The following is a 23,763-nucleotide window of genomic DNA, read 5'->3' on the forward strand; positions in this document are numbered from 1 at the left end:
TTTTCCAGTAACTGTGTGTTTATGTATTATTCATGTAGTTACAAACAAAATTGCCTTTGTAAAAGCAGGTCTGACATTTTGAAATGTGGAGCTGTAACTGATCTATGAACCACAGGAAAAAATCAAAATTTCTCCTTTCCATCCTTATGTTTTTGTTGTACAATGCCCTTGACAGAAAGTGGAGGTAATTTCCAAAGATACCCTGACCCCCAGGAATCAAGATGGCCAAAGGGCATAATAATTTTCTGTGTTCAGTTGACATTTTGTTATGCCACTAAATGGACTCTTATCTTTCAATGTTTTAAGGTTTAAATGTCTTCCATAAACCTGTTTTAGCAGGAAACATCAAGCTTTGCAAGATGGATATTACATGACCCTTAAGGATGGAGCCTAGGACACTGTTTCACATTTGGGGTCTTCTCACAGCCTCTGGTCCATGTTTTCCTCATGGTAGAAGCTGAACCAGTGTCGGTTGGCAGGCTCCCAAAGATTCTTCAGGCACATTGGCACTTTGCTTCCTTAAGGGTGCTAGAATACTTACATAAATAAAGAGCTTACTTCTCAAATATATGTAAATCTTAGGGTACTTTGATTTGGATGTAGCTTGACTTAGTGTAATGTATTCATGGGTTTTTAGGTCTTAAGACTTATATTGAGAAGACAGTGGCAAAGCATAGCGCATATAATAATCTTCAAACTGGTAACAAGGAAGGGTAATGAAATGAAATAATAGAGCCAAGTAAGAGAAACGACAAGATCAAAAAGAAGGAATGGGGCCGGGCACGGTGGCTCACACCTATAATCCCAGCACTTTGGGAGACTGAGGCAGGTGGATCACCTGAGGTCAGAGGTTCAAGACCAGCCTGGTCAACATGGTGAAACCCCATCTCTACTAAATATAAAAAATTAGCTGGGCATGGTGGCGGGCACCTGTAATCCCAGCTACTCGGGAGACTGAGGCAGGGGAATTGTTTGAACACGGGAGGCGGAGGTTGCAGTGAGCTGAGACTGTGCCATTGCACTCTAGCCTAGGTGACAAGAGCGAAACTTGGTCTCAAAAAAATAAATAAAGAAAGAAGGGATGAAGAGTAGATAAGTAATTTTGTAGAAACTGAGAGAGGATTCTCCCAGAGATGAAGTTACTGTATTTTTTTTATTCCTTTCTACTGTCTCCTTTGCTAAAATGCTCCCACCTCCCAACTTAAGAAATCCACAATCCTGTCTCATTCATAAGTAGCTATGACCCATCTCTCTCCTTTCATTCCCAATCAGTAGTTGTGAATGCTTTCCCACGATCATCACCTTCACAGCTATTCAGCTCTCCCACTTGGCTCCACTCCACCTCCCTTGCGAAGGTTATCGGTATCTTTACAGTTTCAGAATCAGATGGACATTTTTTATTCTAGTCTCACTTGAGAAGCAGTCTGGTGTCATGAAATGAACCTCAGCGTGCTCCTTTTTCGAGATTTGACTTAAATGTCACCTGTTTCAGCAAGGCACATGCCAACATGTCTTCAAAGAGTTGGGTACAGTTTTCTCTTTGTGTTGTTAGTACCAACACATACATTCCATTTAGAACTTCTGTCATTGTCTTATCATGACTTACAGATCTGTCCCCTGCAGTGGCATACGAGGTTCTTGAGGGCAAAGACTGTATCTACGTTAATCCTGTCCCAGTGTCCGGCCAATAGAAGGTATTCAGTAATAGCTATTGAGTGAATGAGTTAATGAATGACTGAATGAATTGGTAAATGAATGCTCATACATAAGTCTGGAAAACAGACACACGAAAGATAATAATTCTTCAGATAGCTAAGAAAGACATAGCCATAATTTGAACTGAGAGGAAGTAAATGAGAATACAGGAAAAAAAGGGGGGCTGAAGAATCCCAAGTTTGGGTCTAAAAACATAAGCCTAGAATATAAAATACAGAAAAACAGTTGGTCTGGGTAATGATTAATGAGGTCAAACCTTTTGAACTAGGTTCAATAATAATAAAAAGATTTTCCTTCAGACTCTTTTCTTGTACAAGGTACATGACTCAAGGCATCATTACCTTGTAGTAAAATAGTTCACCTCCACTTAACAGACAGTCTGTGTTGATGACTACTAGATGGCAGGACAGGCAAAGGTTTTGGTTCCAGTGACTCTATATGTAAAGGAAAAATTCTGCCAGATTCCTTGAGTTCCAGGCAAGAGGCCGTGAGGCAATAATGTCAGGGAATCAACGGTTTAGGGCTAATTTCATCAGAAACAACAAAATAAGTATTCGAAGGTGTCAGAACATATTCAAACTTGTATTTCACACAGATACATGTCTTGGTTGTAAGGTCTTAGAAAGAGGCTCACATCTCTCCCTGGTTCTCACATGCCTCCCCTAAAGACGGTGATTAAAAAGCCATTCTTGGAACAACACCTGACCATCCAGTGCCAGTGAGGTCAGTATCTTGGCAAGAGATTAGACCCAAGTTGGGTCCGTGTCTGGCCTTGGTGTTGATGTGCCTATCACAGATCTGTTCAAGTGAAAGAACCTAAGAACTTCACCAACTGTTTCTGGATAGGCCTGCCCCAAAATAGGCAGAGAGTATCAAAGCATGAGGAAATGGTGCTGATATAATAGTAGGCATTATATTATATCAATATTAGATATCAATGACTAGGTATGTGGCATTCTTCCCCACTTGCACCAGCAGATAAAGCCATGAAGAAACAGGTAAAAAGGTTTATCACCTCTTGGCCAAGTATGGTGGCTCACACCTCTAATCCTAGCTACTTTAGGAGGCTGAAATGGGAGGATCGCTTGAGGCCAGCAGTTTGAGATCAGCCTGGGCAACATAATGAATCCCTGTCTCTTAAAAAAGAAAAAGCAGGGGGTGGGGGTGGTTATCACCTCCTGCTCCTATGAAAAGGCTCACTGGAGTCAGTCAAGTCCTATTGCCTACATTCTCAATCTGCTCAGCCCCATGACTGTCTTAAACACATTCTGGGCAGGCAGTATGGACCTGGACATCAGACAGCCTGGGCATGCATTAACCCCTGTTTTGTGTGAGTTTATGATCTAACTCAACCAAAGCTTAGTGTCCTAATCAGTGAAATGGAGATAGTATTAGGAAATCCCTCACAGGGTAATTTAGGAGATCGGTCATGATAATGGATGTAAAGGGCTTAGTACTCTGCCTCTGCCTTAGTGTTAGTTATTACTATTGGTTGTGGGGATCACGAGAGAGTCTTCCAATCCATGCTTCCAGTGGATTGGGAGAGAGGGTTTGTTTATGAGCAGTTTGATTCACTGTACACCCATCTAAGTCAAACTGACTCTTAAGCATTTTGCAATTTTCTAACAGGTTTTCATCTGCTATACTCAAGGTGGAAATTGTGCCCCAGGCCCACACAGGCTGCCCGTGCCTCGATATGTTAAACTCCCATACATAACCTCATTCACCCGCAGTTGCATTCCTCAATATTCTTGAGCCCAATGTAGGGGCTGAAATAAAAAGGCTGGCCTAGCCACCATACCAGTCAGAGTCTATCAGGGAGGCACAACCACTAGGATATGTGTGCACACATGTGTGTGCATTTATGTCTGTGAATATGGATTTGTTACATAGATTGCTCCTTGCACAATTGTGGGATGGGTTATGTAGTCTCTATAAAGCCTAAAAAACATTGCTGTTATGAAACAATAGTTTTATGGGGCCATTAAAATATATTTACCTGTATAATTTCACTTTCTTTCTTCTTTATTCCTTGCATCTCTGAATTCCTGTCTAATATCATCTTCCTTCTACTTAAAGAACATCCTTTAGAATTTCCCTTAATTCTCTAAAGTGGCATCAAATTTTGTAGTCTAAAAATGTCTTTATTTAGCCTTCACCTCTCGAATATAGGAAAAACAAACTCTTTTCCTCTAAACTCATACCCAACACTTCTGTGACCAGGTATGTGGGTTTTTGTTTTTGTTTTTGTTTTTTCCACATCAACCGATTCTCTGGATACCAAGTGAGTGTCCTAAATTCAACTGCATTCTGACACTGTCTACCTGGAATTAGTGTCAGACCCCACAAGTTAAAAGTCCTACGAGACTACCCCCACTTCAGATGCTACTCAAAAGTCCAGGTGGTTGTCATCCATTCATCCATGCTCCTGACCAACTGGCTATAAATTGGAGGTTCCCATGATCCCCTCCTTGCAGTCAATTATTTGCTAAATTGGCTCACAGAACTTAGGAAACACCTGTGTTTACCAGTTTATTATAAGGGATACAGATGAACAGCCAGATGATGGAGTACATATGGCAGGGTCTGAAAGAATTGGGGTGTGCCACCCCACTGACACACGCATGTAGTCATCAACCCAGAAGCTCTGTATTACCTATAGTTCAGGGATTTTTATGAAGACTTCATCACATAGGAATGATTGCTTACAAACTTAAGCTCCAGATCCTCTTCCCATCCCAAAGGATGAGGTGGTGGGAGCGGGACTGACAATTCCAAGCTTCTAATCACAGCTTGGTCTTCTGGTGACCAGCCCCCAACCAGGAGCCCACTGGGAGTCACCTCACCAGAACAAAAGATGCTTTTATCACCCAAGAAATTTCAAGGGATTAGGAGTTCTGTGTCAGAAATTGGGGTCAAAGACCAAGTATTAGAACAAAAGATGTTACTAGCACCCCTAATAGCTGAGGACATTACAAGGGCTTTAGGATCTCTGTGCCAGGAAATAGGGAAAAAGACTAAAATATGCATTTTTTATTATGAATCACAATATGTTCTTAAAACATATTTTAGCTGGAGGGGTGTGTGTGTGTGTGTGTGTGTGTATGTGCACTTTTCTCTTAGTACACTTGAAAACACAACTTTGCTGTCATCCCACTTCTATTGTTGCTGTTGAGACCTATTGAATGTATTGCTGCTCCTCTGAAGGCACTATCTCTTTTCTCTGATTCCTTTTCAGATCTCTTTGTGATTGTTATTCTGCAGTTCCACTATGCTAAGTACTTTTCAGACTTACTGTATATGGATTTCTATCTTTTGAAAGCTTGTGAAAATGTTCAGCCATTATCTTATCAAATATTATGTCTGTCTTATTATTTCTTTTCTTCGCTTCTGAAAGATTCGTTACACCCGTATTAAACTTTATTATTCTACATTTCTTGCTTCATAACTTTGCTTTCAAATGTTCCACGGCTTTCCCTTTCTATGAGGTATTTTGTGTAAATCAAGAGCTATACTCCTATTCAGTGATTCTCTCTTTAGTCATGTCTAACATGGGTGGTGTCAAATTCATTGATGCAGATTTTTATTCCAATTATTACATTTATTTCTAGACATTCTACTTCATTCTCTTTCAAATCTCTTTAGACATTAAAGTTTGTCTATTTTTTTAACATTAAAAGAATTTTAATTCTGTGTCTGATAATTCCAGTATCTAAGGTCTTTGCAGGTCAGTTGCTATTGTTTGTTGTTTATGCTTATTCACCTCACAGTACCTTGTTTCCTTAAATGTTTATTATATTTTTCTGTGAGCTACTTGTTTTCCTTGGAAATTTATTTGAGGAAATTCTTTGATGTCTGAAATTAGGGCAGATTCTTTCCTAAAGGATTTATACTTACTTTTGTCAGATGCCTGGAAAACCACTAGTCCAGTGTCCCTTGAAGCTAAATTTTTACCTTGAGTGTGTTGTTGTTAGAGTTGTTGTTTTAACTAGATAGTTTGAATCTGTGCTGCAAGTGAGACAGGAATTAAGCAGGACTTATTTTACAGGACCCTGCTTATAAGACAAGGTGCAAAAAAGAAGCCAACCAAAACCCATCAAAACCAAGATGTGACAAAAGTGACCTCACTGCTCATGATACATTAATTGTAATATATTAGCATGCTAGAAGACACTCCCACCAATGCCATGACAGTTTACAAACACCAAAGCAAAGAAATTACCTTATATGTTCTAAAAGGAAAAAGAACCCTCAGTTCTGGGAAATCCTCACCCTTTCCCTGGAAAACTCATGAATTATCCACTGCAGCTTTATTAAGTCATCAAGAAATAACCAAAAAAATAGCCAATCAGCAGCCTATGTGGGTTGCTCTGCCTACAGTGTAGCCACGCTTTCATTCCTTTGCTTTCTTTATAAACTTGCTTTCACTTCGTCAGCTTGGTTTTGAATTCCGTCCTGCGTGGAGTCAAGGACCCATGTGGCTTCCTGAGCTGAGCCCCACTTTTGGGGTTTGCCCTGCCCCATAAGTGTATGTGGTACAACTTTGCAGAGGTGGGTTTTCCCAGCTCTGTTCTGCACCAGGAAACTGAGCAATTTTCCTTGCAATGCTACAGTGTGGTAATGGGGGACGTGCATATTGCTGATGGAATGAAAGCCAAACTCTGTACAATATTTAAAGAGGTTTATTCTGAGTCAAATATGAGTCACCATGGCCTACAGCACAGCCTCCAAAAGTCCTGAGAACACATGCTCAAGGTGGTTCGGTTACAGCTTGGTTTTATACATTTTAGGGAGACAGAAGTTATAGACAAAGACATAAATTAATACATTCAAGGTATACATTGGTTTGGCCCAGAAAGGTGGGACATCTCAGAGTGGGAACTTACAGGTCATAGGTGGATTCAAAGATTCTCTGATTGGCAATTGGTTGAAAGAGCTAAGCTCTGCCTAAAGAGTTGAAGTCAGCAGAAAGAAATGCTTGAGTTAAGATAAGGAGCATGGTATAGGCCAAGGTTCTTGTTAGGTAGATAAAGCCTCCAGGTGGCAGGTTTCAGAAAGAATAGATGGTAAATGTCTCCTTTTGCATCTTAAAAGGTGTCAGATTCTCAGTTAAATCTCTTTTTGATCAGGAAAAGACCTAGAAAGGGAAGGAGCTTCTCTACAAAATGCAGATTTCCCCCACAAAAGAAGGCTTGGCAGGACCATTTCAAAATATGTCAAAGAAATATACTTTGGGGCAAAATATTTTCATTTCCTTTAGGGCCTGTTGTCATGTGTTGCTATACCAGAGTCAGATCAGAATTTGGTATCTTATTGCCACAAAAAGTCTGTTTTGTCCGTCTTATGATCTCTATTTTAATGATAATTCTGGTCAGTTGTGCCTGAACTCCAAAGGGGAGGGTATAACACATCTGACCTCTCTTCCCATCATAGCCTGAACTAGTTTTTCAGGTTTCTTTGGGATTCCCTTGTCCAAGGGTGGAGGGTTCATTCAGTCAGTTGGGGGACTTAGAATTTTCTTTTGGTTTACAATGTGTTTCCACGCCAGGCCTACACTAAGGGTGGGGTTCTTCAGGGTACCATATTTGAGGGAAGAGGGTCTCCCAGGATGTCCCACTTTGGCTGTCCCATGCTTTGCCTCCTGCCTCTGGTGCTCCCAGAGGCAATGAAAGCTGAAGCTCAGAATCAAGCTTGGCAAATGTCCCCAGGCTAAAAGCTGACTCTGTTCGCTTCTCTCAGTTCCCACTTCCCCTCAGATTTTGCCCTGTGTATTTCTTGGTTTCTTGCCAGCTCATCAGTGCTTTTAAGAAAGCTCTGATTTTCAAACTTTTTAGTTATTTTCAGCAGAAAGGTTGATTCGGCTAACTAGATTGCAATATTGCCAAAAGAGATCCCTGCAGAGCTTGTTTTTGTGAAACATAAAGAGAAGAAAATGATGTTTAATAAGATGCACAGGTTGGTAAATAATGCTCTGCTATTAATCTTGTGAACAGGTATTTCAGTCATCTTATGTGAGTCAAGCACAAAGTGACTTTTCCTTTCTTCTCAGGTAGCATGAAGTGTTACAAGTCAAGCGTGTGACTTTCTGAAAAAAAGAGATAAAAAGACATGTGAAGAAGGAAATGGATTACAGAAATGAAAGAAGGGTTCTTTCCCTTGGGTTAGAATTATAAAATTTCCAAGTGAAGGTGAATAAGTCTATACTAGTGTCAAACAAGTATAGGAGTAGAAACAACTAATCCTGAATAAATAACATGAATCTTTTGACACTCTTAAATTGGCCTTATTTTAAAAAAATAGATAGAGTTTATCTGCTAACTTTTCCCTAAGTGCAGACACAAAAAGAAAACTAAGCAGGAATCCTTTTCTCTTTCACCCAGATGTAAACATGATTTTTGCCTAGTGAAAGTGCTAGGTACCAGAACGAAGTTCTCTTAACTTACCAAAAAATAAGCAAAAACACCCAAGTGAGCATCTCCTTTCCAAAGAACCCTATGCTAAGTCACTCCCCCGTGTATGGATGGCTCCCCTCAGAGACAGGTAGACACTGAGCTTCCTTCCTTTGAGGAGAACAAGAGGTAAACAGCAGGTGCCACCAGACTGGCCTGGAAGGCAAGAGACCAGTAGGTGGGCTCAAGGCCTTATTTTCAAACTTATGAATTGAATTTGATGACCGTTAGGGTCTCTCTCAGCTTATTAGATGAATAAACAATAGGGAGCTTTTCTTTCTTTTGTTTTTGCAGGTCTGAGGCTCCCATCTAAACATCAGCTGTTGTGAACCTCCTTGCACACACTGGGGAAAGATGCCCATCTGTCCTTCCTCTTCAAGGTCTCTGCACACACCTTAGCCTCTCCCACAGTCCAGCACCCCTTTGGTCCTGTTCTCAGTGAGGGAGAAAGGAAGGAAAATCATTTGGGAAAAATTCAGACCGCAGAAGTGGCCTGCCTGAAAAGTCACAGTAACAGGCAGAAATAAAATAACCTGGGAAAAAAACTCAGGCTGCACCTGCAAACAGATAAGCAAACAGGGTCCAGCACAAAGGTTCTTTGTTCTTTGTACAATTAGTGAGCTCCTAGGAAAAACTTTCCTCCCCTTTACAGGCACATACACGGTGGGAACTTGCACAGGGAGGAAGGGGGCTTACCTAAAACAAACCCATAGTTATACAAACAAGAGAAGCAGTGCTTTGTGCTTGCCTGGAGACATACCCACAGCTGCATAAGAGAAGAACTGCACAGACAGATTTACTGGTAAGAAAAGTTACTCAAACAGTTACAGGGAAGAAAGCAGTTTCTTACAAAAAGCTTTTAAATTCAGCTGTAACCCGGCAATCCACTTGCACTCCCCTCTCTGCTGCAGAACGCTTTCTTTTTTCGCTTATTCAACTTTGACTCCAACCCCACCCTTACGTCTGCATTCCTTAATTTTCTTGGATGTAGGACAAAGAACCCCAGGGAAACCGCTACATTAAGGTACGTTGGTGAGACTGCAGCATCAGCATGACGGCACAGTATTAGCTCAGATAGACTGCATCCTCTAGGATATTTCTACAGAAGAACTTTTGTGAGAGAGTGAGTGGCTATGGGAAGAGGGTTTTCTAAATGTGGTGGGGTTTGAGAACGGAGATGTTAGGCTCCCCTTTGACCCTGAGCTAGGCAAGTGGCCAGAGGGATGAGAAAGGTTGGATTCTCTAAGTCTAAACTATTAATAATATCCTCACATTGGAAACTGGCCATGGCTTTCATAGCTTCTCTCACTCGAAGTCATATTGCATGACATGGCCAGTTTAATCTTCCAAACATTGTTATTAGTACCTGATTCTCCTGTCTCAAATCAGTTGTGGCTGCCTTCTGCTTGTATAATAAAGTCAAAATACCTTAGCTTGGCTGGCAGGGTCCTCTGGGAGTGAGCACTAATTTATATCTTCCCAAAGTCCTGATGTTCTATAAATGCCTGAATCCATACCTACCCTTGAGCTTCCCACTTTGTACAAGTATTTCCGCTTAATTCTTTCTGTAAAATATAGTGGGGTTTTGTTCTGAAGTTGGCTCCTTAAGAAGAGGAAGTGTTTCAGGACAAAGGCAGACAGCTGTCTCTGCTATTAAGGCTCTTTGATTTGGCTCAGTATGTTCCAGTCTTGCTTCCGTAAACCATCCTCATTTGCAATTGTGTCATCCACCACCTGAGTCCCACTGTGATTACGTATTTCTAATCTCTACACCTGATTCTGGGGCATTTCAAGGTCTAAGTGGAAGCACTAGGATGCCTTTCTTTCACTTGAAAGTTTTTAGTTTATTAATCCACACAGTGTCTGCAGATAACATCATTGCAGCATCTTTACTCCTTTGGCTTTTTGCCAGCACCAACATTGGCCTCTGCCAACCCCCTGAGTTTCTTCATTCTATTCTTGCATTCTTCTCACTGCTTTCTTGAGGTCTTTTTCTTCTCATGGAGGCAGGCCATGTCTTGCAAGTCTATGTTAGGGTTCATGATTCTTTACATAATCCAAAAAAATCATAAATCACACCAAAGTCAGCTATCTTGCCACCACCAAAATAAGTTCTGAATCCAAACACAAAGATGACATCCAGTGTGGTCTTGTATATTTTGACTAATTTTTCCAGAATTTCTGTCTTAGGTACTGTTGCCTTCCCAGTGTTAAGGATATCTATGACCATTTGTTTCCTTTGAAGTATTTGGTTGGTTATGAGTTTCCTGGTCCAGATAGTTACTGTGTCATTCATGATGGCAGGTGATCTGCAGACAGCCAGGGAGGAAAACTCAGGAGGATGCTTTAAATCAGATGAGTCTATCTGTTTCTGAGCCCCAGACTGACACTTACCTAGTGTGTGTGTGTGTGTGTATATATATATACACACACACACTCATGCACACACATTATATGTGGTATTCATTAATTCTATCTATGGCTATGTAACAAATTACCCCCAAACTAGCAGCTCAAAACAAGAAATATTTAAGTAATTATTATTATTACACACAGCTTCTAAGAGTCAGAGATTTATAGTCAGCTTAGTTGGGTGGTTCTCTCTTAGGGTCTCCCATGAGGTTGCTATCAAACTCCCAGCTGGGACTGAAGTCATCTGAAGGCTGGACAATTCACTTTCAAGTTCATTTGTGCAATTATTGGTAAATCTCCATTCTTTGCAGGGCCTCAGTTCCCTCTACAGGTTGCCTGGGTATCCTCAAAAGCCAATGATGAGAGAGAGAGAGAACAAAACAGGAGCTGCAGTGTCTTTGGACCTTAATCTTGGAATTCATACATCCGCATTTCTGCCATATCCTATTGGTCACATAGATCTGGGAGGGTACTATGGGTGCGTGTTCACACAAGGACAGAGGGATGTTTGTGGTCATTTTGGCGGCTTGCTGCCACACCCAGCCATGTTTTTATGCCTCCCCATACATATTCTAACATCTTTGAAATTGGGGTGCTTCTTATAATCAAAGGTATGTCATAGTTTAATTGGCAAAAATCTCTAGTTAGTGGTATATAAAGTAACCATGTGTCTTATAATTGTGATATCTTATTCAGGGAACTATCCCATAGGGATAGGAGGCTTCCTGACTCCTGGCTACCTGTCTCGACCATGTTGCTCAAGGTCCCATCGAAAGCCTAGTTGCTGTCCCACCATGTGATGCTCAGCTCCTTTTCTATGCCCTTGCCCACACTGATCCTTCTGAGGTGACTTCTTCATAACTTAAATGACTAAATCAGGCCTAAATCCTCCAGAAGCTTTCTCTGACCACCCTAGAACACCATAGTCTCAGTATCCTCTGTAGTCCCATAGCACTTGTTAATGATTCCATCCATTCGGTGCTTAATTTTGTACCTTATAGTAATTGTTGAGGTTTCATGTGTACCTACTTCACATGTACATGCTGTGTATATGCCCCGTGTGAAGAATAAATGTTGCTGTATGCATTTGGAGTCCTGTTTTTTTTAAAGCAGAATTTTGGGACTCTTCATAAAAGAACAACAACAAACCTCTGCTCCTTGGGTGAAATTTTATAACTAATCTGATAGACAAAATTATAATAATCAGAAATGTACAACTGTACAAACATGCATAAGTCAAAGACGCAAAGACTGAGTCAGAGCACCTCAGTTTCCAACAGTTCATCTACTTCATGATGGTTTTGTTCTCTGTAACATCTAAGTTATAAGATTTATTTGAACATGACTTCTGTGCACTCCATTGCACCATGGGGTGGGGAAAAGGTGTCTGGTCTATTTTTGCCCATAAAAATAGGAATTTTTTCTGGGAACAGGGTTAGGAACAAAAGATTAGTACCTAACAAAACTCTTGTAAGTGGTTTAACTTATTGTCTTATAATATTTTTCAGGATTCATTTAAACAAGTGAATTGATTTTATCTATCTATATGTCTGTCTATCTATCTATCTATCTATCTATCTATCTATCTATCTATCTAAGTTAAGGGAGGTTCAACAGAATCCATGTTATAAGAAAAAAAGTTAAGGAAGGGTAAAATGTATGAACTTCAAATAAAACTAACTAGAAATCCAGCAGACAGTATTGCTAAATTTGGGGATTTTCTTTCAGCTCCTTGGATCATTTACCATCCGCTTCCTCAGAAAACAAGCAGTTCAGGATTGTTGCTGGAAATGCATTGGTAAGGCCCAGCCCAGCTCTACTCTGTCACTGGCTCAGAAGCACTTCTATCACCAGATATATATAAGAAAAAATGAATCATCACTTCTACCTCATATCACATCCAAAAACTATCTAGAAATGGAATATAGGCTTACACACAAAAGCTAAAATTATAAAAGCTCTTTAAAAAGCATAGGGCAAAAATCTTTATATATTTGGGATAGGCAAAGTGGGTTAGGCCATGTAGACTGTTCACTGGGCACCACTTTTCAATTCAGAGGGGCAGGAAGTAAGGCATTCCCTTTCGGTCTTGGGTCTAAGCTACACTGACCTACCTAGCCCTAAATACCTGACACATTTAACTGAATTTTGTTGGTATCTATTTTCAGTAGAGGTTAGAGCCCAGAAAAGGTGATGATTCACTGGCACCTCCTCTGATATCTAAGAGTGCATGGATCTAATGTTCTTTAGTTCTTCCAGGCTTGGGAATAACTATCTTATAGATGATATTACAAGGGTGGATAAGATAGTGTCTATAAAACACTCTGAGATCTCTAGAAGTATGATGTCTAAAATTCACAAGGGATCACTACAGGTAACTACTCTTCACAAGAATATGTTCTGACTTGTTGTTTCCAAGACTCTGTCTTCCACATATATACTGGGATGTCTGTTGTCTTACTCTATCTTGTGCTGCTGTAACAGAATGCCACAGAATGGGTAATTTATAATGAACAGAAATGTATTTCTCACAGTCCTGGAAACTGGGAAATCCAAGAATGAGGCATTGGTATCTGGTGAGGTCCTTGTTGCTGCATCATACCATGGTACAAGGCAGAAGGGCAAAGAGAGGAAGAGAGAGAAAGAGGCACACACTCATCCTTTTCAGGGTCAAATTCATCCTTTTATAATAAACCCACTCCCACAATGCTGTGGTTTGAATGTGTCCCCCAAAGTTCACATGTGGGAAACTTAATTTCCAATGCAACAGTATTGAGAGGCGGGGTCTTTAGGTCACCAGGGCTCTGCACTCATGAATGGATTAATGCTATTATTGAAGGAGTGGGTTAGTTATTGTGGGAGTAGGTTCCTGATAAAAGGCTGAGTTTGGCCCCCTTTCTCCTTTCTCTCACCCATGTGGTGACTTCCATCATGTGCAGGAAGGCTATCACCAGATAATAGCACCCTGTTATTGGACTTCCCAGCCTCCAGAACTGTGAAAAATAAATTTCTTTATAAATTACCATCTGTGGTAGACTTTTATAGCAGCACAAAACAAACAAAAATGTGTAATAATGAACCCACTCCCATAATAATGACATTAATCCATAAGGGCAGAGCCCTGATGGCCTAGTCACCTCTCATTAGACCCCAACACTGTTGCACTAGGAATTACATTTCCAACATATGCTTTTTGGGGGACACATTTAAACCATAGCATCTGTGTTTAAACATTTATAGTTAGTGTCAGGGTTGGTGGGTGACTCAGGGAACTGGTAGGTTAACACAATATACACGATATACCCTGCTTGTTCTGTGCCCTCTGCCTTCCTCCCTATTGTCTAGCTCCCCTTGAGCATGATGACAGGCAAAATTTGTTCAAATAAAGCGATTGAAGAACTCTTCTTTTAACTTGGTCCCTGAGTGTCTAAGTCCCTGAAACATGAAATGGAGACATGTCTTCAACTTAACAACATCACAGCTTCTATCCCTTGCACACCATGAGAAGCACTAATCATATTCATTAGGGATCTAGTTGCAGAGTATATATCAAAGGAGGAGGACAGAAGTAAGGGAAAACAATTATGCTTAACAAATGAACTAAAACAATTATGCAGTCACCCACTGAGTAGAGAGCTTTGAGCTCTGCTTCAAACGGGTTATGAAATAACCGAGAAACTGTATTGCAATTGAGCTAGACAGCTATTTCAGAAGACTCTTTCACAAGATAAGTCAACCAACATCACTGGTTAGAGAAATCTAAAAGGTGTTCTGTTATCAGATCTCCTGTGAGTCTACAATTAGCAATTTTTTGTAATTTTTAGAAGTTAAATAATATCCATAGGAAGACATTAAAATGATGCCTCTGGTCATCTGGTGACAGTTACATTTGTTATAATTTTTGACTGTTCAGTGTCTCCTGGCCATTCTTCCTATGTTGAAGAATCTCCCCTATTTTGCCTTGCCTCCCCAAAGTAGGAACCAGAAATGTTCTTTCCCATCCTTCCTTGGCAACTTTTGGAAACCCACCTCCTCATGATGGGCAAGACTCCTTATCATGTGGCTGGAAAGAAACATCTATGACATATTTATTCCATGACCCATGTATCATTTTGTAGGCTGCCAAACATTCAGCCGGCAAGTGAATGGTCCATTTATTTGCAAGCTTGGGCTGATGCTTCTTACCTCTAAAAGCTAAGAACTGTCAGGCCGGGCGCGGTGGCTCAAGCCTGTAATCCCAGCACTTTGGGAGGCCGAGACGGGCGGATCACGAGGTCAGCAGATCGAGACCATCCTGGCTAACCCAGTGAAACCCCGTCTCTACTAAAAAAATACAAAAAAATAGCCAGGCGAGGTGGCGGGTACCTGTAGTCCCAGCTACTCGGGAGGCTGAGGCAGGAGAATGGCGTAAACCCGGGAGGCGGAGCTTGCAGTGGCCAGATCTCAGCCCACTGCCACCAGCCGGGGGGACAAAGGGAGACTCCGTCCCAAAAAAAAAAAAAAAAAAAAAGCTAAGAACCGTCATCGCTACCAAAGATTGGTACAGTTAAGCATGGGCATGTGCCCTAGGTCAATCAGACACATTCACATGAAGCTTCAACGGGGAAAGAAGAAACAGGTACCACATACACCTGTTTCTAAGAAGGATGGAGGCAGAGTGCTGGAGCCTTACAGCAAGCATGACCATGGTTCTTTCCAGGCCCACAACTGGGGTATTACTGCAGTTTCTCTGGAATGCCTTGTGGTGTCGTATGTCTAGCTCTGTCGGGGGCACAGCTATAAAACCTGACTTTGACCTCCTTGTGTTCTTTAAGGTGCCTGATACTCTTTAATAAAATTATTTCCTGCTAGTTAGAATGCTGAGTAATACACAATGCTTTTTAGAAGCTAAATAAGAGGAGAATATGTGACTATTTTAGAAAGCTGTTAAAAGTTCATGCCAGTTGGGCAGGCGCGGTGGCTCATGCCTGTAATACCGACATTTTGGGAAGCCAAGGTGGGCAGAACACCTGAGGTCAGGAGTTCGAGACCAGCCTGGCCAACATGGTGAAGCCCCATCTCTACTAAAAATACAAAAAATTAACCAGGCGTGGTGGCATTTGTATGTAATCCCAGCTTCTTGGGAGGCTGAGGCAGGAGAATCACTCAAACCCAGGAGGCAGAGGTTGCAGTGAGCCAAGATTGCACCACTGCACTCCAGCCTGGGTGACAGAGGGAGACTCAGTCTCAAAAAAAAAAAAAAGATTGTACCAGTTGATGGTGGCAATGGCAGTACCCAGCTTTTAGAGATAAGAAGCATTGGCCCTAGCTTGCAAATAAACAGACCACTCACTAGCTTGCTGAATGTTTGGCAACATACAAAGTAATACATAGGTCACAGAATAAATGTCATAGATGTTTCTTTCTAGCCACATGATAGGAAGTCTTGCCCAGGATGAAGGGGTGGGTTTCTAAAAGTTGCCAACACCACTCTTAGTGCAGGAACTCACTGAAATAATCCCTGTGTCCTGTACTGTAACATTAGACATTGGTCCATTGGGAGGGCAGACACTCAATTGGTGATCAGCCGTTGAAGGCTGCAGAAGACTTCAATTGAGTATAAATATGATCCAGGAGAGAGAGTGCACGGAAGTGACAGACGTGTGCTATGATTTGAGCCCTTCAGCTAACCAGCTCAGAAAATATACCCTCCTTCCATCTGCAAGGAGCATATTACAGAGTGAAATGATTGTAGGATTCCCTAGACAAATTCTTTACTATAATGTCTTTCTACAAATATTAAACAATGAACAAACACATAGAGCGAGTCACCTGCAACTTGTCAAAACAGTTTGTAATCTTTTGCCAGATATTGCTAATTCCAGTTTGTGGGCAGGTATTGATTTTTTTAGGTAGATATACCTTTGGCACCCTAATAATTTCCCCTAAAGTTAATTTTGAGATTCTCTGCCAGATAGGCACTCTTGGGTCAAACAAAGTCTACCAATCTCAGGAGATCAGAGCCCAGTATAGGAAGACCTAGTGAAGCTGAGAAGAAGGTCTCCACGTTGGCTGCCACCCTGGCTGGCACTCAGGTACCTGGAGAGTTGTCTCAAGCCATGGGTTCTCTTGAGGTCACTCTCAGCAGCAGGCACCTGCCTGGCTCTCATGCTCAGTCATTGCTGTGATTCCGCTCCATTGTCCCTTCTTCCTCCACTCCTGCACTATGAATTACCTTCCCTCCTGTCTTCAGAATTCCCTCTAGTTTACGGCTTCTGCTTACTCATAAACACTTCTGCCTTATGGCTTCAGTTGAGTGCCTTTTATTTGTGTATTTCAGCTTCTGCTCCCACTCCTGACTGCTAATATCGATGACAGCAGTTATCTTCAAATTCCTCATAAGGGGCTCCAATGACTTCATTTAGCCACTCTGCACAGCAGACCCCATTAGTCAGAGCTCTCCAGCTGTCCTCCAGAATACAGACTTGAGCCCAGATAATATGGTAGATGAAGTGGTGTGCCTTGCTTCACCCAGGCAGTTCCCCTTTTGTGTTCCATACTGCACTACACCTCACAAATGGGTGCTTGTGCTGTACTGGTCAGCTCCTTCTCATATATTAGAGCACAGAAAAGAGATAGACAGCTAGATTGTGAACATTCTGAACTTGCAAGTAACAAGTTGTGCAGAGACTATCTGGGCAGATTGTATTTTCCAAAGATAACCTCACCAATATATCCCATCCTGCATTTTCTCCTTAGAGTTGGAAGTTGACACTGTGGGCGCATGGTCCTTCCTGTTGAATCTAAGCAGGCCTGTGACTACAGTGGAAGGGAAGCTTCCTGACTTCCAAGGCTGACTCATAACAAGTGGTAAGGCTTCCACCTATCTTCTTGGGGTCCTTGCTCTTGGAATCCAGCCATGATGCTTGTGGAGGTGTTTCTGCTCAGTCCTCGCTAATGTCCTGGTTGACAGCCAGCATGAACCACCAGACACACGAGCATTCAGATGACTCCATCCCTCAGCCCCCAAGCTGCCCCAGCTAATGGTCAGTGGAGCAGAGACAAACCATCTCCACCAAGTTAAGCACAAATTTGCAAATTTATAAGAAAAACAAAAACAAAACAAAACCAACTCCATCTTAATAATTTAGGTTCGGGGCACTTTGTTACCCAGCACTGGATAACTAAAAGTATCTCTTACCATCTCCCCAGTGATCTTATCCCATCCACAGATCCCCCTCTTTCCTGTATGCTCACCATCATCATCTCCACTGGCTCCTTAACCTCAGCCTTTAAATGTACTTTAGCAGCTTCCAGCCTAAAGGAAGAAAAAAAAATCTCTTTATCAAGTCAGATCCCTTCTTTCACTCTTACCCACTAGCTCTGTTCTTTCACATTCAAATTTACTATAATGGTTATCTACTCAACACAGCTACCTTTAAACTCCTCTGAGCTACTCTATTTACAGCAAGCAAGCATTTTCCCTCTGCCCAGTGAGCTTTTAGTTGCAAAACCAATGGACAACACTCAATATTTATTTTCCTCCTTGTCTAACACCACATATCTCACTGTGGGATGTCATCTGCTCATTTGCTCCACTACTACCAAAATGCCTTCAAGTCTTTATGCACTGATGTGCAACTCTTATGTACTAATGACTGAGGGCTGGAAAACAGCTGGGAGGAAAGACAGAAATGTAAACCAAAGAAAATGACTGAGGCAAGTCTCAATCAACTTAGAGGTTTATTTTGCCAAAGTTCAGGATGTGCCTGGTGAAAAGGAACACGAATCACAGGAACATCTGTGATTCGTGCTTGTTCCAAACAGGGTTTGAGGACTTCGATATTTAAAGGGGAAAGAGTGGGCAGCAGAGGAAACAAAAAGAATAAAAGGGGGGAAGGGTAAACAAAAGGTGGCATGTGGTTTCTTTTGAAGCTCTACAGATCCCCATATTTCCTGTATCTTCACCATCATCCTCTCCACTGGCTCCTTAATTTCAACCTTTAAATGTACTTTAGCAGCTTCCAGCCTAAAGGAAGAAAAAAAAGATTTCTTTTTTTTCTTGTTCTTTTTGAGGCTTTGATTAGCACTCATCAAATCCACATTTTATATGTTAAAGGAGTGAGTTGAGGAACACGGTCAACCATGCACTTGTCTCATGTTCAGTGAGTTTGCATTTTTATATAAGATAAAGTAAACAGAGACCAGGGGAAGCAGTCATGAGACATGCATTTGTCTCAGGTGAGTGGAGGGGGGATTCCTAGTCCTGCCTGTCCTGCACCTGTGAAGATAAGCTCTTAATTTACATTGTCAGGGTAAAATTCACAAGAACTCTGTTTCAGAATAAAGATCTTGGGGCCCCCAAAGAATTTCCTCATGAGCAAATTGTGAGGGAGGCCACCTGGGGAGGTATGTGGCCTTCTATCTTTGCATCTATCTACTTAGGAACAAAATGAAGGCAGTTTTTGTGTGACTCAGTTCCAAAGCTAAACTTTTCTCTTTGGGCATAGTTTGGGGTCCTGAATTTTTTATTTTTCTTCCATGTAAACAAGTTAGGATTTATTGAAAGACTTCCAAGTGCCAGGTGCCTGTCTAAGCACTGTCAAGCAATAAAACTTCAACAAATTCAGTTTAATTATCTAATCGGCTTTTATTAGCAATTCATGAATCGGGCAGCATCACATTTATTAAATAGAAAGGTGCTCTAATGAGCTGAGCAGAGGAAGTTGGCTTTACAGAGAGGAAATGACAGAAGAAAGCAAAAACAAGGAACAAAAAACAGATTGTTCATTTTAAAATTATTTTCCTTGTAGGGTTAAGGCAGATGGGAATTCATTATCACACTGCTTCAGGCTGACCAGGCCCCTTTGGATTGATTGCTGTGAATCTTGTTTAGTAAAATGTCCCATGTCTAAGTTCAGTTTCATTACATGGCACCCCGCATGAGTGACTCCATTCTGGTTTGGTTTGGTCTGGTCTGCTGGAGATTAGTGCGTGAGCTCAGTCAAAAACTATAGACTCTTATAAATTTCATTTCACAGCACTTTTGCCTAGGTTGATAGTAAAGAAGGAAAAGTGTAGTAGAAATGTGGTAGCCGGCCCTGAACTGGCTCCCAAAGATCCTCACTCCTGGAATCCATGCACTGTCCCTTTTCATAGTGAATAGAGCCAACCCATGTGACTAATAGGATACTGCAGAAGTGGTGGTGTGTGGCTTCTAAGAATAAGTAATAAAATGCATTGCAGCTGCTGCCTTGGCTTCTGGGGAAGCCAGCTGCTGCATAGTTAGATCACTCTGCAGCAAGGTCCCCAGCGAGGAACTGAGGCCTCCACAACAGCTGGCACCAGTGTGACAGTCACAGGAAAAAGCCACCCTGGAAGTGGATCCCGTCACCCCAAACAAGTCTTCAGATGGCTGCCAACTCAGCCAACATCCAACTCAGCCTCACGAAAACTCCCAGACATGGTGAGAAATAATAATGTGTATTGTTTTAGGCTACTGCATTGCGGGTATTGATTATGCAACAGTAAACAATTACTACAAGAAGTCGGGTTCTACCGTCAGAGGAGCCGGTGTTTGATTTTCACTTGATCACACGGCCACATGTTAACTTCCCCAAGCCTGAGTTTCCTCCTGCAAAAATGGCAGCATCCACTTCCTGCTGTCATTTCGAGGGTTACATTAGATAATCCATGTAGAATGCTAAGCATGATGCCTGACATACAGTAAGCTTGCTGCAAATGTTAGCTCCCATTACAATTATTACTCCAGCTCTACCTATTCAAATTTTTGTGCGGTTATCAAGACGTGATTCTTATAACAGCATTTGAACATAAAAGAAGTGATAGTAATGAAGGGACCCACTTGGATCCACCCCAAGACGGCATAAAGATTACTTTAAATTGAAGACATTTGAAATACAGCAGAGGCAGAAAGAAGACTTTCTGGAGCTTCCCTTGTCTGAATAAAGGCAGAGACTTCTGAGAATAAATGCCCTGTCCTGGGAAGTTTCCAGCCAGGAAGGAGACTGACCATTACAGAAGGTGCATAAACAAACCTTATCAAAAACCATCTACCTTCCATTTGTCCTCCTAGAACAAATCTTCTATCTTTACTCCATCCTCACCCTCACCCTTTCCCTTCCCTGGTTAAGCTGGCATGTAAGCCCATACCCCCAGCTGTTCAGTGAGTTCATCAGTACTGAGTACTCCCACAGACAAGGGAATCAACTTCATCTTTTCTTTTGTTAATATATCAATTGTCAGTTAATTTGCAGACCCCTGGTATCTGGACCTAAGTTAATAGAGGAAAAGTTTTTCTCCCAACAGTAATATAGCATCTCCAAGGAATGCCATAGGTATCAAAATAAAATAGAAATAATAAAGGAGTACCATTATTAACTTGGATTTAGAGACCCTTAACCCTAGAATCCATTTTGTCCAGTTCCCTGTGTGATGTAGAAACGGAATTCTGCAACTTCTGTCAAGGGCTGAGCAGTACTTTTAAGCCACTCTGAGATAAGAAATGTCACATACATGCTAGAGCCAGTGAAAACTGGCTGCTGTTAACAAGGAGATCTTTCAGAAAAATTCTTCTGAGCCAGCCTATGCCTGCCGCCTACTCTCTTGTCTTCAATAGCTGATTAGCCCTTCTAGCTCCCAATTCTGTCTTTCTCTCGGATTTAAGATTTCTGGATGCCCCTAATTACCCTTTGCAAACAATATATTTCACATTACCATCTTGTGGTGCAACACCGGGTAAAACTGTTCAAATCAAGAGAACTCTGATTCCCACCCCAAGTTTCAGGAGATTCGTTCTTTTCCTGCTACATTATTCCCTGTAGAGAGTCCTGAGATGCCCCTACATGGCCTGTGCTGGTTCCTGACATCTGCTCGGGCCATCAACCCGCTCCGTCTAACTGGGAGGTAGTAAGAATGCAGGTAGAGGTGGCTTCTCTTACTGTGGCCACATAGCCTTCTGGGGGAGTCTGTAGACCTCCAGCCCAGAGTGCCAGGGAGATCTAACTGACCTTGAGATGGGCAGGCCCATAGTGCCACCCAAGAAGGGCCCAGTTGGCAGTGCAGTCATGCTTTTCCCCACAGGCACCCTTGCCCAGGACTGGACGATGTCCTTAGGCACCTCAGGCAAGCTAACTGGGCTACAATTTGGTCAGCATTGTAGAGGTGTTGAAAATCCCAGTGGCACACCTCATACAGGAAAACACACCCAGTGCTTAATAGAACCCACCTTCTTCTTTTTTTCCATTTTTTAGAAAATTGTGGAAAATATACGTAATATAAAATTTGCCACTTGTTATTGTGTACGGAACTGGTGGGTTATTGGTCTGACTGACTTCAAGAATGAAGTCGCGGACCCTCGTGGTGAGTGTTACAGTTCTTAAAAGATGGTGGGTCTGGAGTTTGTTCTTTCTGATGTTCGGATGTATCTGGAGTTTATTCCTTCTGGTGGGTTCACGGCCTTGCTGACTTCAGGAGTGAAGTCTCAGACCTTCGCAATGAATGTTACAGCTCTTAAAGGTGGTGCGTCTGGAATTGTTCATTCCTCCCCGTGGGTTCATGGCCTCGCTGACTTCAGGAGTGAAGCTGCAGACCTTCATGGTGAGTGTTATAGCTCATAAAGGCAGCATGGACCTAAAGAGTGAGCAGCAGCAAGATTTATTGTGAAGAGCAAAAGAACAAAACTTCCACAGTGTGGAAGGGGACCTGAGCAGGTTGCAGGTGCTGGCTCCCGTGGCCTGCTTTTATTCCTTTCCTTTATTTGGCTCCACCTACATCCTGCTGATTGGTCTATCTTACAGAGAGCTGATTGGTCCATTTTACAGAGTGCTAATTGGTCCGTTTTACAGAATGCTGATTGGTCTGTTTTGACAGAGTGCTGGTTGGTGCATTTACAAATGTTTAGCTAGACACAGAGCGCTGATTGGTGCATTTACAATCCTTTGCTAGACAGAAAAGTTCTCCAAGGCCCCACCCGACCCAAAAGCCCAGACAGCTTCACCTGGCAATTCCCCCTCTAAACAGGACACCCTAACTGCGGTTGGGAATTTGACTGATGACTGCTCTAGCTAAGAGCTATCCCTGCTGGATAGGGGTGAAGAAGGGGCCCCGCAATTGTAGTGTCCTCCAGAGGGGAACTCTTTAGGCCAGTGGAAGGATTAGCAGGTTGGTCCAGGGGTCCTCAGTAGAAGTTGTTAGTTGAACTCATTTGGGGTTCCATTTGTAAAACCATCTGTAGCTTGATGGCCTCGATTCCAGAGGAAACAAATTTGACAAGAAGGTTAAAAATACAGGGCCTAAAGGCGAGTAACAGCAAGATAGCTGCTATGGGACCTAGAAAAGGGAGACGCCATGTTGCCCAACTCCAGAGGTTGGTATAAGAGTTTGAAAGGCGTTGTCTGATTTCAGAAGCCTTTTCCTGTAAGTGCTGGGCGGCATCTCATACTATCCCTGACTGGTTAGTGTAAAAAAACACTCTTCCCCTAAGAAGGTGCAGAGTCCTCCTTTCTCAGCAGTGAGGAGGTCTAGGCCTCGGCGGTTTTGGAGAGTCACTGCTGCCAAAGAGTCTATTTGGGACTGTAGAGTAAGGATAGATTTTGTTATTTCTTGCAAACTGTCTGAAAAATCCTTTGAGAATGTGTGGTAGTAGGATAACGAAGTAGATAAACTGGCTATTCTGGTTCTTATAGCAGTAGCCATTCCTAACCCTATAAGTAGGGGTATTAGTTGTATGGCTCTGCACTGACGGACTTGAACTTTGAGGGATACTGATAGGGTCTGATTTCCTGGGGCGATGTTAATGTTGGGACTTAGAAAGACTAAGGTGCAGGTGCCTGTCCAGTTAGTGGGGAGGCAGCTATAGGTTGATGTTCCAAGTAAGAATATACCTTGGCTGGGTAGACAGAACTGGTTGTGTATGTTAAAAAGGTGTGTGAATTTGTTTTTTTTGTTTTCCCATACTCCTAGAGTACTTGCCAAGGTAGCTCCAGTGAGTGGCTGGAAAGGGGTGTTGGGAGCAAACTGAGTGGCTCCTTGTGTTCTATTTTCCCATTGGAGAAAAAAACGTTTTGTGTCTACTAGGAACCGTTTGAGAGAGTGATTGAAAGAGGGGATGGGAAGGCATTCACTAGTGGTGGGGATGCTGCTGCAGGGGGTGCAGGGGTGAATGGTCATGCAGGGAGTATGTTTG

At 42.1% G+C, this 23,763-nt stretch overlaps 1 long non-coding RNA gene and 1 pseudogene across 3 annotated transcripts in view; one reads left to right on the forward strand and one right to left on the reverse strand.

Moving 5' to 3' along the window:
• Nucleotides 1–1,048: 1,048 nt before the first annotated feature.
• The window catches only part of LOC110741947, a 36,536-nt gene continuing 13,821 nt past the window's right edge, over nucleotides 1,049–23,763 (forward strand). The window contains exons 1-5 of one of the 3 annotated variants that reach the window (XR_004180229.1): nucleotides 1,052–1,694; nucleotides 12,306–12,375; nucleotides 16,531–16,651; nucleotides 17,316–17,426; nucleotides 19,803–22,203. This is a non-coding gene — a long non-coding RNA (uncharacterized LOC110741947). Of the gene's footprint in view, nucleotides 1,695–12,305; nucleotides 12,376–16,530; nucleotides 16,652–17,315; nucleotides 17,427–19,802; nucleotides 22,204–23,763 lie in introns of those variants that run through there. The other 2 variants (XR_004180227.1, XR_004180228.1) reach the window with 2 other exon arrangements.
• Nucleotides 8,460–23,763, reverse strand: part of LOC103880773 — a 29,059-nt pseudogene continuing 13,755 nt past the window's right edge.

This window comes from Papio anubis, chromosome 1 (assembly GCF_008728515.1).
Source record: "Papio anubis isolate 15944 chromosome 1, Panubis1.0, whole genome shotgun sequence".
Lineage (NCBI taxonomy): Eukaryota > Metazoa > Chordata > Mammalia > Primates > Cercopithecidae > Papio > Papio anubis.